The following is a 14767-nucleotide window of genomic DNA, read 5'->3' as shown; positions in this document are numbered from 1 at the left end:
GTCACTGCAAGACTTCATTACTCACTTGCCAGCACACACATATACAGGAAGACTCACAGGTAAACACAGTCATCTGCAGACAATGGTCCTTGTTAATGGGAGTCATCAAGATTCCAAACCATCATTAATGGCCCACACTTTACATAATTACAATAGGCCCGCAGAGTTATGTTTTATATTTCTAGTTTTAGATACAAGAGTGGTACATTTCTACAAATAGGATGATCACACTCAGTAGATTATGAGCTTTGTAATGATACCTTACAAGAGACCTTTTGCATGAAGCATATCCCAATTACCTTACATTCACTTATATTTTTATAAAACCATATAGACTGCACAACGTCACACAGTAACCTCGGCTCAATTCTGAGTCATGGTAACCTTTCCATCAGCTCCAGACTTCTGATTTGCCACTTTTCAAGTGTGGTGGGGTGGCTGCCCCACACAGGCAGGAGAAAGGATAAGGCAGCCTTGAAGAGGCTGTGCAGAACCCAGCCAATCAGGAAAGGACTTATTGGGAGAACCGATCAGGAGAAGGCTTGCTGGAGTAGCCCATATAATTCCCAGGATGGCCAGCAGGAGGTGCCGCAGTGGTGAGACATGCTCCATTACACCAAGACTTAGCTGCAAGGAAAGCTCTCTCTGTCTAGAACAAGCACTTAGAAGGATTGTGCTGACAGGTCTTTTCTTTTTATGAAAAGAGATACAAAAAAGGAGCCAACAGAGACATTAGGTTCAGTAAGGAAGAACTGGCAGGCCAAGCCAGGATCTCCTGGTTAGTAGGAAGGCTTTTCAGCCAGCTGTTTCCAAAGATCACTGTCTAGCGGCCTATTAACAGCCACTGCAGATGTTCACCACAAAAGAGACAAAGAGATGCCAAAATAAAGTTCTCCACTGCCTGCAGACATCAAGCTACCAGGAGTTCTGTGCATAGAGAGGCCTCTGCTGGTGGAAAGATGCTTTGGTAGAGACTCTTCTGACACCAGCCGTGGTCATATAGTGCTTAGCACTTTGTGTTGTGGCTTCAACATCCACAGATGTAAGTTCAGTTATGGGGACATTTTTCTTGTCTCCACATTTGTCTAGTGTCTCCTTTCAACACTTGTCACCAAAAAGACCTGTTTCTTTTGCAAGCAATATATAGCTAGGCAAAGGCAGTCTTCTCCATTTCCTGAAAAGATCAACCAAGCTGTGGGGAGAGGAGATGCATTCAACCAGGGACCACTGGGTACTGGATCCTGAATCGCCTCTTTACTCAGCAGGGGGCTCTGTTTGGGGGCTTTCCCTTCACTCCCTCCCCTGGTTCTTGTCACGCAGGCAGAAATCAAGAGACCAGAAATCCGAAGTGCAGGCAACGTGATGTTTATTGGGGTTAGTTTCAAGCAAGCATATCCATAGTTCCACATGCCAGCAGAGTCTGTTTTCCAGTGTTCTGTTCACAGCTCTGACACCACAGAACCTTTAGCCATGTCCCCTTTCCCCCTCCTCTTTCTTAGCAGCCCCAAATATACCTGCAGTGCATGCCGGTAGTCATGAGTCTAGGGGCTCGGTGCCACCTCTTTTGTATCCCATGGGAGGGGTAGGAAGTGAGATTGTGTACTGGTCAAGGCCAGGCTTTTCTTTGGCTTTTAGTGTGTCTTATTCCTCCCCCCATCCCCGTCCTTGCCCCTCCCAACTGGTTGCTTTACCTTGGTTTGAGAGAGGAGCCAGGCAGCCTTCCAGTGTATGCTCGTATATTACACGCCCATCATACCTAGTAACACTTTAGCTCTATCCCTTAACTTTTCCATTATACTAACAAGCCCATCTGGCTGGGCAGAAGCAACATACAGTGTCTTTGTTCACACATATTAGTACGGATATAAGAGGGTTGGCAACTTATGGCATGCGTGCCAAAGGTGGCATGCAAGCCGATTTTTGATGGCATGCGGGGCAGGCTGAGCAGCTCAGCCTGCCGCCGCTCTGGGGGTTCCCGCTGCTGGCCCCTTGCCAGCCGGGGTCCCGCCGCCGATCCCACCCGCTGCTGGCCTGGGGGAAGGAACCCCAGGCTGGCAGCGGGCTGACACCCCAGCTGGCAGGAGCCGGCAGCCAAAATCCCAGAGCGGCGGCAGGCTGAGCTGCTCAGCCCGTCGCTGCTCTGGGGTTCCTGCTGCTGGCCCCTTGTCAGCCAGGGTCCCACTCAGCACCCACAGCTGGCCTGGGGGAAGGAACCCCTGGCTGGCAGGAGCCGGCGGCTGAAACCCCAGAGGGGGGCTGGCGGAGACGCTCAGCCCACCCCTGAAACCCCAGAGCTGGGTGGGCTGACCTGCTCAGCCCGCTGCCACTCTGGGGTTCTGGCTGCTGACCCCTTGCCAGCCGGGGTCCCCACTGCAGCCCCATTCACCTTGCTTCAGGTTGGAGTTCCAGCACAGGCCCCCTGCCAGACAGGGTCCAGGCTTCCAGCCCTGCTCAGCCCTACCAGCCACCAGCTCCACTCACCTCAGTTGCCAATCTGGGGTTCCAGCCGCTGACCTCCTGCCAGCCGGTTATCAACTGATAACTCAGAAGCCTGTGTGCAGCTTAAAGTATCCAAATACGTGCCAGACATTGGAAAACTCAGCAAGGAAAAGAAAGGGCAAGGATCACACTAAACTAATAAGTTCTGCATTTTAATTTAATTTTAAATAAAGCTTCTGAAACATTTTGAAAACCTCATTTACTTTACATATAACAGTAGTTTGGTTATATATTATAGACTTATAGAGAGACCTTCTAAAAAACGTTAAAATGTATTACCGGCACGCGAAGCCTTAAATTAGAATGTATACATGAAGACTCGGCACACCACTGCTGAAAGGCTGCCGACCCCTAATATAAGAGTATCAAAAATCAAACACAAAATTCTATCTTGGGCTAACAAACAGGCCTATATACTAACAGGGTCTTGGCCAGATTAGCCACATTGCCGCTCTTTGGGACTTTTCTTCTAACTTCTCCATTTTTCATCTATTTAAAGGATGAAACAATTAAAGGAAGGTGAAAGGAGAGTAACTCCATTTCCTGCAAAACCTTCAGAGATTACAGGGTCTCTGTGTGCAGACATCCCCAGTGAATCACAAGGACATGCGGCACAGGCTTTTGTGCTGCAGCAATTGCAGTCCAAGCAATCGCCTTGCCAATGCCATTCACAGCAGCCTTTTCATCAACTCCAGGCTCGTGGTTTGATTTTTTTCCAATGCTCCTCTGGAAAGAAGCCTTTCCCTTAACAATGTATTAATTAGATTACTGATGGAGGTCTCATGCGTTTTCTAGAAAGATATAGTAAAATGTGAGCAGAAGTGGTCATAGAATGATAGAATCATAGGGTTAGAAGGGACCACAAAAGTCATCTAGTCTAACCTCCTCTTCTTGGCCTGAAGTTGTTTAACATCTTCATTAATTACCTGGATGTAGGAACAGAGAGCATACTGATCAAATTTGCAGACAACTTTGCCTACTATTTCTCTGAGTTGGTTGAAATCCATCTGTCTGAAGTCCAGTGCTCTTGTTTTGCTGTTCTCATGTCCTCCTTTCCACAGGATCTTGAATTCTATCAGATCATGATCACTTCTCTCCCAAGTTCCCCACCACCCTCACATTCCCAACTAATTTACCCCGTTAGTCAAAACCAGATCCAAAATGGATAACCCCCTGGTTGTTTCCTCAACTTTATGAATCAGAAAGTTGTCCTCTATGCATGCTAAGAATTTTCAGGCCATATTACATTTTGTTGTAATAATCTTCCAACAGATATGTATCCCAGTATATTCCGATATTCTTGTCCCACATACTCATAAAAACTTTGCAGTGTTTCCACACAAACAGTGAATATATGAAAATATCCAAAATTGTTAATTAGAATGCTCTCAGTGTCTACCAGGATAGTATCCCCTGTAATTTAGTATATTTGTGCACGATGTGAGCAGGACATCCAAGGCCTATCGCTTCCTTTTTTAAGCTCAATTTTACTTTGGTGTGCAAATGTTTTCTTCCATGTCTGCATCGACCACCAAAATTTGTCTTTGTATTATCTGTTTCCATACTTATTCAGAACATTTATTATCTCAGCTGCAATAAGTTCTGATGTTTCTTCTTTAAGTTTGACAAAATCCACAGGTTTAGTTTGCAGAGACAAACTGCCTTCATAAGCCTTGAAATTGCAGTTCAAGAGAGGAAGCAATTTCACATATCTGTGATTCAATGCACTGACAGTGACATACATTCAGTATTTTTCAGGTTGTCAATTAGTTCATCATTGCCCATGGAGCAAAAGCATTTGCAACTATTCCTTCACGCTTTGTCTGTGCACATCAGCATGAGCACTAAAGGCATTTACTATTCATTTCTGCTTTGTAGTCCCTCTGTCTATACCAAAAGCTTGATCTGAAGTCTTGATATGAGTGTTCTTCTCATTTGACACTAAGGGTATGTCTACACTATGAAATTAGGTTGAATTTATAGAAGTCGGTTTTTTAGAAATCATTTTTATACAGTCGATTGTGTGTGTCCCCACAGAAAATGCTCTAAGTGCATTAAGTCGGCGGACTGCATCCACAGTACCGAGGCTAGCATCGACTTCCGGAGCGTTGCACTGTGGGTAGCTATCCCACAGTTCCCGCAGTCTCCGCCGCCCATTGGAATTCTGGGTTGAGATCCCAATGCCTGATGGTGCAAAAACAGTGTCGCGGGTGATTCTGGGTACGTCGTCAGGCCCCCCCTCCATGAAAGCAACAGCAGACAATTGTTTCATGCCTTTTTTTCCTGGGTTACCTGTGCATACCACGGCAAGCATGGAGCCCGCTCAGCTCACCGTCACTGTACGTCTTCTGGGTGCTGGAAGACGTGGGACTGCATTGCTACACAGCAGCAGCTCATTGCTTTTTGGCAGCAGACGGTGCATTACGATTGGTAGCCGTCGTCGTCGTATTCCTGGGTGCTCTTTTAGCCGACCTCGGTGAGGTCGGTCAGGGGCACCTGGGCAGACATGGGAGTGACTCAGCCAGGTCATTCCCATCTTCTGCTGATCACCCAGGAGATGACGATGGCTAGCAGTCCTACTGCACCATCTTCTGGTGAGCAGCCAGGAGATGATGATGGCTAGCAATCGTAATCAGGGCCGGTACTTCCACTAGGTGAGCCTAGGTGGTCGCCAAGGGAGGCAGGATTTGGGGGGCGGCATTTTGCCACCCTCGGCGGAAATTCGGTGGCGGGGGGTCCTTCCGCTCCGGGTCTTTGGCGGAAATTCGGCGGCAGGTTCTTCACTCGCTCCGGGACCCGCCGCCGAAGTGTCCCGAAGACGCGGAGCAGAAGGAACCCCGCCACTGAATGCTCAGAGGAGGAGCGCTGCCGCCTAGGGCGGCAAAAACCCTGATGCCGCTCCTGATCATAATGCAGCATCTTCTGCCGAGCACCCAGGAGATGATGATGGCTAGCAGTCTTACTGCACCGTCTGCTGCCAGCCTAAGATGTAAAAGATAGATGGAGTGGATCAAAACAAGAAATAGACCCGATTTGTTTTGTATTCATTTGCTTCCTCCCTCCCTCCGTGAAATCAACGGCCTGCTAAACCCAGGGTTTTGAGTTCAATCCTTGAGGGGGCCATTCTGTGTGACAGTTGTGTGTGTTTCTCCTTGATGCAAAGCCACCCCCTTTGTTGATTTTAATTCCCTGTAAGCCATGTCATCAGTCGCCCCTCCCTCCATCAGAGCAATGGCAGACAATCATTTCGCGCCTTTTTTCAGCCCAGACACCATAGCACTGGGATCATGGAGCCTGCTCAGATCACTGCAGCAATTATGAGCACTTTCAACACCACACGCATTATCCTGGAGTATATGCAGAACCAGAACCTGCCAAAGCAAAACCAGGCGAGGAGGCAACGGCAGCGCAGTGATGAGAGTGATGAGGACATAGACATGGACATATACTTCTCACAAAGTACGGGCCCCAGCAATGTGCAAATCATGGTGTTAATGGGGCAGGTTCATGCCGTGGAATGCTGATTCTGGGCCCGGGAAACAAGCACAGACTGGTGGGACCGCATAGAGTTGCAGGTCTGGGATGATTCCCAGTGGCTGTGAAACTTTCACATGTGTAAGGAACTTTGTGACTTGCTTTCCCCTGCCCTGAAGCACCAGAATACCAGGATGAGAGCAGCCCTCACAGTGGAGAAGCGAGTGGCGATAGCCCTGTGGAAGCTTGCAATGCCAGACAGCTACCGGTCAGTTGGGCATCAATTTGGAGTGGGCAAATCTACTGTGGGGGCTGCTGTGATCCAAGTAGCCAATGCAATCAGAGCTGCTGATATCAAGGGTAGTGACTCTGGGAAATGTGCAGATAATAGTGGATGGCTTTGCTGGAATGGGATTCCCTAACTGTGGTGGGGCAATAGATGGAACCCATATCCTTATCTTGGCACCAGAGCACCAAGCCAGTGAGTACATAAACGGAAAGGGCTACTTTTCAATGGTGCTGCAAGCACTGGTGGATCACAAGGGACGTTTCACCAACATCAACGTGGGCTGGCCGGGAAGGGTACATGATGCTCGCGTCTTCAGGAACTCTGGTCTGTTTCAAAAGCTGCAGGAAGGGACTTTCTTCCCAGAACAGAAAATAACCGTTGGGGATGTTGACATGCCTATAGTTATTCTTGGGGACCCAGCCTACCCCTTAATGCCATGGCTCATGAAGGCATACACAGGCAGCCTGGACAGTAGTCAGGAGCTGTTCAACTATAGGCCGAGCAAGTGCAGAATGGTGGTAGAATGTGCATTTGGACATTTAAAAGCACGCTGGCACAGTTTACTGACTCGGATAGACCTCAGTGAAACCAATATTCCCATTGTTATTACTGCTTGCTGTGCGCTCCACAATACCTGTGAGAGTAAGGGGGAGATGTTTATGGTGGGGTGGGAGGTTGAGGCAAATCGTCTGGCTGCTGATTACGCGCAGCCAGACACCAGGGCGGTTAGAAGAGTACAGGAGGGCACGGTGCGCATCAGAGAAGCTTTGAAAACCAGTTTCGTGACTGGCCAGGCTACGGTGTGACAGTTCTGTTTGTTTCTCCTTGATGAACCTCCCCCACCCATTACAGGGAGTAGTTCACTCTACTTCCCTGTAAGCTAGCCACCCTCCCCTCCCCCCTTCGATCACCGCTTGCAGAGGCAATAAAGACACTGTTGCTTCACATTCATGCATTCTTTATTAATTCATCACACAAATAGGGGGATAACTGCCAAGGTAGCCCGGGAGGGGTAGGGGAGGAGGGAAGGACAAGGCCACACTGCACTTTAAAACTTAAAAACTTTAAAACTTATTGAAGGCCAGCCTTCTGTTGCTTGGGCAATTCTCTGGGGTGGAGTGGCTGGGTGGATGAAGGCCCCCGCCCCCACCGCATTCTTGGGTGTCTGGGTGAGGAGGCTATGGAACTTGGGGAGGAGGGCTGTTAGTTACACAGGGGCTGTAGCAGTGGTCTGTGCTCCTGCTGCCTTTCCTGCAGCTCAACCATACGCTGGAGCATATGAGTTTGATGATCCAGCAGCCTGAGCATTTACTCTTACTTTCTGTCAGCAAGCTGACGCCACCTATCCTCTTCAGCCCGCGATTCAGCCCGCCACCTCTCCTCTTGTTCATATTGTGCTTTTTTGCACTCTGACATTGACTGCCTCCATGCATTCCGCTGTGCTCTGTCAGTGTGGGAGGACAGCAGGAGCTCAGAGAACATTTCATCCCGAGTGCGTTTTTTTCGCCTTCTAATCTTCGCTAGCCTCTGCAAAGGAGAAACATTTGCAGCTGGTGGAGGAAAAGGGAGAGTGGTAGTTAAAAAGACATTTTAGAGAACAGTGGGTATACTCTTTCATGTTAAACCTTGCTGTTCACATTACATAACACATGTGCTTTCGTTACAAGGTTGCATTTTGCCTCTTATATTGAGGGCCTGCCAGTTTGGTGTGAGAGATCACTCACACAGTGCCAGGCAACAGAATTCGGCTTGCAGGCAGCCATGGTAAGCCACAGTCTTTTGGCTTCTTTAACCTTCATAACATGTGGGAATGGTTTCAAACAGCAGCGCCCTCATTTCCCATATCAAGCGGCCATTGGGTTGGCCATTTAAAATGCGTTGGCAATTTAAAAGGAGGAGCTGCGGTTTGCGGGTTAGTGTGCAGCACAAACCCAAATAACCCCCCCCCCACACACACACCCAATTCTCTGGGATGATCGCTTCACCCCTCCCCCCACTGCGTGGCTAACAGCAGGGAACATTTCTGTTCAGCCACAGCCAAACAGCCGAGCAGGAACGGACACCTTAATAAAATCACCCTATTTCAACCAGGTGACCATGAATGATATCACTCTCCTGAGGATAACACAGAGAGATAAGGAATGGATGTTGTTTGAATGCGAGCAAACACCGGGACCATACGCTGCCATGCTTTTGTTATGCAATGATTCCAGACTACGCGCTACTGGCCTGGCATGGTAAAGTGTCCTACCATGGCGGCCGGAATAAAGCCGCCCTCCCCAGAAACCTTTTGCAAAGGCTTTGGGAGTACATCCAGGAGAGCTTTATGGAGATGTCCCTGGAGGATTTCCGCTCCATCCCCAGATACGTTAACAGACTTTTCCAGTAGCTGTACTGGCCACGAATGCTAGGGCAAATTAATCATTAAACACACTTGCTTTTAAACCATGTGTAATATTTACAAAGGTACACTCACCAGAGGTCCCTTCTCCACCTTCAGAGTCCGGGAGCATGCCTTTGGTGGGTTGAGGGGTTACTGGCTCCAGGTCTAGGGTGAAAGACATATCCTCTCTGTTGGGGAAACCGGTTTCTCCGCTTCCTTGCTGTGAGCTATCTTCAATCTCTTCATCATCATCTTCCTCGTCCCCAAAACCCACTTCTGTGTTGTGTGCTTCTCCATTGATGGAGTCAAAGCACAGGGTTGGGGTAGTGGTGGCGGCACCCCCTAGCATGGAATGCAGCTCATCATAGAAGCGGCATGTTTGCCTCTGACCCGGAGCGGCCGTTTGCCTCTCTGTTTTTTTGGTAGGCTTGCCTTAGCGCCTTAATTTTCATGAGGCACTGCTTTGCGTCCCTGTTATAGCCTCTGTCCTTCATGCCCTTGGAGACTTTTTCAAATGTTTTGGCATTTCGTTTACTGGAACGGAATTCAGCTAGCACGGATTCGTCTCCCCATACAGCGATGAGATCCCGTACCTCCCGTTCGCTCCATGCTGGAGCTCTTTTGCAATCCTGGGACTCCATCATGGTCACCTCTGCTGATGAAAACTGCACTCACCTTCACCTTGCCACGCTGGCCAAACAGGAAATGAGATTCAAAAGTTCGTGGGCCTTTTCCTGTCTACCTGGCCAGTGCATCTGAGTTGAGAGCGCTGTTCAGAGCGGTCACAATGGAGCACTCTGGGATAGCTCCCAGAGGCCAATACTGTCGAATTGCATCCACACTACCCCAAATCCGACCCGGAAAGGCTGATTTCAGCGCTAATCCCCTCGTCAGAGGTGGAGTAAAGAAATGGATTTAAAGAGCCCTTTAAGTCAAAAAAAGGGCTTCATCGTGTGGACGGGTCCAGGCTTAAATTGAGGTAACGCTGCTAAATTCGACCTAAAATCATAGTGTAGACCAGGCTTAAGAGACTTAAGGAGTTTGTTTCATAGGTTCCAAGACCAGAAGAGACAGTTATAATCATGCAGTCTGACCTCCTGTATAACACTGGCCATTGAACATCCCCAGAATAACTCTTTGAGCAGATCTTTTAGCAAAACATCCAACCTCAATTTAAGAATGGTCAGAGACAGAGAATCCACCATGACCCTTGTAAGTTATTCCAATGGTTAGTTACTCTCATGGTTAAAAATATACACCTGATCTCCAGTCTGAATTGGTATAGCTTCAACTTCCAGCCATTGGATCATGTTAAACCTTTCTCTACTACATTGAGGAGCCCAGTATTAAATATTTGTTCCCCACTTAGATATTTATAGATTGGGATCAAGTCACCCCTTAACCTTCTCTGTCTTAAGCTAAAAAGATTGAGCTCCTTTAGCCTATCCCTATAAATTGTGTTTTCTAATCCTTTTATCGTTCAGCTAGATCATATCACTACAACTGCCCCTGCTCTAGGTGGGCAACTATTCTCCACACTTCTAGTGAGGTCTCTTCTGACAAGAGAGGGGTTGTGTGTGTTAGGAACATCAAGCATTACTGCTGGCTACGCAGGGAGAGGAGAAGACCCCCATATGAAGAAAACAAACTCTCCAGGCTATAGAATCTATGATCTGACTGGGCTCTGAGTGTGAGTCTACAAATGCATGCCTCGTTGCTCTGCCGGGGTTTTGGACAGAAGCCAGAGAAGGATGATAGGCAAATAGCCTGGAGGCCCTGCATTGCAACCTTTAGTATACTAGAGTCTAGCATCCCATTAATCAGCCACAAGGTGGCGCTGTGTGTGTAAAATATACCTCATGTAAATAAACTCCTGGTAGAGCATTAAAAGATCTAAGGCTGAACGCATCTGGTGTGTGTGTAAGCAAGCTCTGTAGCCAGTCCCTACCTAGTACAGAGAAACGTCATTACCTTCAACTCAGTGGCATTTCTCTGTCAGTGGGCGGGGCAATCACATGTGCTGATGCATTTTTTCTTGCATATTGTAGTCTATAATTTTCATTCACAAACACAGTGAACAAAACAGAGATCAAACCTCACAGAGCATAAATGAAGGTACCTCTCATGTTCGGCAGAATGTGCCATATTAGAGATGAGATTTGCACCTCTCGTAGACAGACAATGTCAGCTGGGAGGGGAGTGTAACATGGACCAACCAGCTTTACACTCCCACACATTCTGGAACTTTGTCACTAGTGCCTGTCTGTGTAATTGAAACCATCCCACACCCAACTCCCTGCCAGCCCTGACCTAGGTCTGACAAGTTCAGCTTGTGTTTGGATTCTATCAAGCAGAGCAGTGAGATCCAGCAAGCATTTTTGACTTCTTGCAAGGGTTTTCTTGAAAAGTGTGTGTGTGAGAGAGAGAGAGAAAGTTTGTGAGTAGCATGTTTGGCCACTAATATTAAAGCACTAAAAACAAAAGAGACAGGAAGTTTCATAGTCAGCAGCATTTCCACCTCTGTGGGGACACCCAAATGAATTTCTGATCCATCACATTAAGCACTCAGCCAAAATGACCTAACATCCAGCTTCTTCACGACCTTTCAGTTGAGTTCTCTATAGGAGGGAGCTTCTAGGAATTGGTATTCCTGGCTGCAGGTTGAGTCTCGCTTCCCCCAGACTTTGGATCCATGTAATACATGATCCCAAGGGGAGCCATCTCCTAGAGCTTCCCCATGTCCTGTGGAACTCAGGACAGTGAGAAACATGTAGGTTATCTGTAAGGTGAAAATTTATGTAAAACATGACAACATTTCTCCTTTATTTGCGGTAGAGGGAAGCCTCATCGTTCCTATACGGCCAAATATTGATATTTCTATGGATGTCTGCTTATACAGAGAAATTGACAGTTGATATTGATATCAGCAATTTCTGGGTATTATTTATATAAAGATGTGCTCTTTAATCGTCTATCAAATGTATCATATTCAGCAGCATAGTATCTGCTCACTTTTATCAATATGTATGTAGAGTGGATATCAACTACTCTTTGAATTCACACATGGGCACGGTCCTCCCCTCCTCTTGCCCTGCCCTCGGTTGCTCTGTGGCATTTAAGCATTCCCTTAGAGCTGTCAGCAACAGCTGCCACTGCTCTAGGGCCCAGAGGAGGAAAGGCGTGCTGGGCTCCAGCCGGGGATTCTCTCCCTCCTGCCTTTTCCTGACTATTAAGAATGGCCCTGGTACTGCTTCTCTTAAGTGCCATGTGGGCAAGAGGAAGAGCGTGGCAGCTGCAGGTACAAGGACCAAACCTGTGGGCATCAGGTGAAGTAGCAAGAAACACAACCATCAGGTCAACCCTCAAGAATCTCTCTCCAGACTGTTAAATTCTAGGGCCCCAATCTATTGCAGCCAGCCTGTTGAACCAGCTGGACCAAAGCCCTAGCTCTAGCAAGCATCAGTGACCAAGCAGGAAGGAAAAAACTCACCCTGGTGCACCTAGGAACAAGGAAATCAGGCACATTGAGCTCCAAGGCTTTACAGCAAACCATCAGAGGAGTGAAGTTCTGGAACAGCCTTCCAAGGGGAGTAGTGGGGGCAAAAGACCTATCCAGCTTCAAGACTAAGCTTGATTAGTTTATGGAGGGGATGGTATAATGGGATAGCCTAAATTTGGCAATTAATTGGTCTTTGACTAGTAGCAGTAAATATGCCCAATGGCTTGTGATGGGATGTTAGATGGGGTGGGATCTGAGTTACTACAGAGAATTCTTTTCTGGGAGTCTGGCTGGTGAGTCTTGCTCACATGCTCAGGGTTTAGCTGATCACTATATTTGGGATCGGGAAGGAATTTTCCTCCAGGGCAGATTGGCAGAGGCCCTGGGGGTTTTTCGCCTTCCTCTGCAGCGTGGGGCACGGGTCACTTGCTGGAAGATTCTCTGCATCTTGAAGTCTTTAAACCATAATTTGAGGACTTCAATGGCTCAGACACAGGTCTGATACAGGAGTGGGTGGGTGAGATTCTGTGGCCTGCGTTGTGCAGGAGGTCAGACGAGATGATCATAATGGTCCCTTCTGACCTTAAAGTCTATGATTCTATTTTAAGCACCATGAGGAAGCTTCACTCAGGGCTGGACCACTGAGGCTCAGCACCAGGAGGCTGAATTTGAACAGCCAGAGACCAGGGCTATTAGAGGGGGAGAGTGCGGGGCCATATGGATCAGGGATACCTTGAGGCAGCAATTTGAAGCTGAAAGCCACTAATTTGTTGCTCTGTACAGCAGTGCAGTGCTTGTAATGCTAGGAGGGGATTGTGATTGGTGCAGACAATGCACTATGAAGGTTTAAGAAAATTTCCTGTTGCTTCGTAGGGATCTGTTTGCTTTCAGTTAATGGAATAAAGATTGCTTTCAAACCAAAACTATTCTTTTATTAAAAAGCAACCACCGGAGGAGAGAGAAACAAACAAACAAAAACATCAGCACTGTGGGGAATGGGTAAAAGGTTACACATCTTGTCTCAAGTAATTTTCCTCCTAACAGAAGATTTATTTTAAAATTTATCAAAATAAATTCCATTAGAAATAGAAATAATTACAGTCCATACTGGGTCTCTCTTCTCGTACATGCTATTTCTCTCACATATTCCCCCACTCTAATTCCTTTGGAGTGAGGTTTTAATTTCAGGATTAACCACCATTTCCGATATAGTAGGAGGGGGCAGGGAGAGAACTAGAAGAAAACCCGAATCATCTTGTAACACTGAAAGTTATCACAGAAGCAGCCTTACACTAATTAACTTCATGTTTAATTTCATTGCTGCTGGTAACAACTTATTCAACTATTACAAAATATAAACCTATAGGGCAGTTTTCTCTTAATTCCCATTTCCACCCAGTGAGCTTTGTGTGAAGTCACATTCTACAATAACCTAGAAGCCTTCCTTTTCTGTGAGTTCATTTCTCCCTGGGTCTTCTCCCAGAAGTGTGGGTGGAAGGGGTCTCTCACTATGTGGGAAGGCTGCATCATGAGAAAAACCACCTGTGCTTCTTTTTCACACTTTCTAATCTTTCAAAGTAGCAGGAGGTGGAGAAGTGATACAAATGCATTAGATTCAAGAGTAAACTAAGAGACCAAACCACAGACGTTGGACTCAGTATTCATACATCCTGCAGTCTGAACTTGGAATCTGATACATTCCCTCATTGGCTACAAATCATTTGCCCAGCATGGAAGTGCTTCTTGTCCAACAAGGCAGCCAGACTGGGACCCATAGGCATGGAATGGCTCTGAAGGAATCAGCTGAAAAAGACAGTTGTTCCCAATTTAATCATGGCATCCTTTAGGAGCGTGATCAATGCCACTTAACTAGTGAGCAGCGTTCTAAAAATAGTTTACCTGGGCCACAGGTCACCATAGCTTCCATCTCTGGGGTGAAAATCAACCACTTGTACCTGCAATTTCTACCTGAGTTCTTGTCAAATCTTTGACCTTACTTCGAGTAATTTTACACTTCTCTGGCATAGAATTCTTCACCAACCACACAACATATCAGTAGTGATAGTGAGGTATAACTCCCCCCAAAATGCCCTTTTATTTCTTTAATCTGGTGGCACAGGTTTAAATTAGGGACTAAATTCAGGTGCGGCTTAGATTCCCTGTAAAACACCAAATGTCAGGTATCTATTAAAAATAGGTTTCTTTCTGCAGCTATATCACACTCAACATGGATTTCATTTTCTATACATTTGCAGCAGCATCTCCCAGGGGTGAGCTGAACAGAAATGTCACTTCCATTTTTCCCATCTCTACCTAGATAGGGATTGCATTTCCCAAATAATAGGCAATACGCACCTGATTAGGAAGGAGATCTCTTCAGGAGCAACCTCCTGTAGAGCCCGTGCCACAACTGCTTTGGGAGCCCAATGCATGGGTATTTTGCTTAGTTCCAAGTCATTCACTAGGGAATCCTCTTCCCAGCCCTTTAGAAAAAATATTGACCTAACCGACTGAACAAGAGAGGGATTGCGATGGTGATGAGGAATAAGGGAATCCCTCTGATTTACCCTGTCTTCTTCTGTTACAGAGGGTGAAATGACATTTTTCCCTATCCCTGCCCTGT

At 47.0% G+C, this 14767-nt stretch overlaps 1 pseudogene; it reads right to left on the bottom strand.

Moving 5' to 3' along the window:
• Nucleotides 1-14767, bottom strand: part of LOC112124918 — a 377084-nt pseudogene that overhangs the window by 184640 nt on the left and 177677 nt on the right.

Source organism: Terrapene carolina, unplaced genomic scaffold (genome assembly GCF_002925995.2).
Source record: "Terrapene carolina triunguis isolate 2854851 unplaced genomic scaffold, T_m_triunguis-2.0 Scaffold751, whole genome shotgun sequence".
NCBI lineage: Eukaryota > Metazoa > Chordata > Testudines > Emydidae > Terrapene > Terrapene triunguis.
Note: the sequence above shows the minus strand (reverse complement) of the source record. Positions and strands in the feature narration are given on the sequence as shown.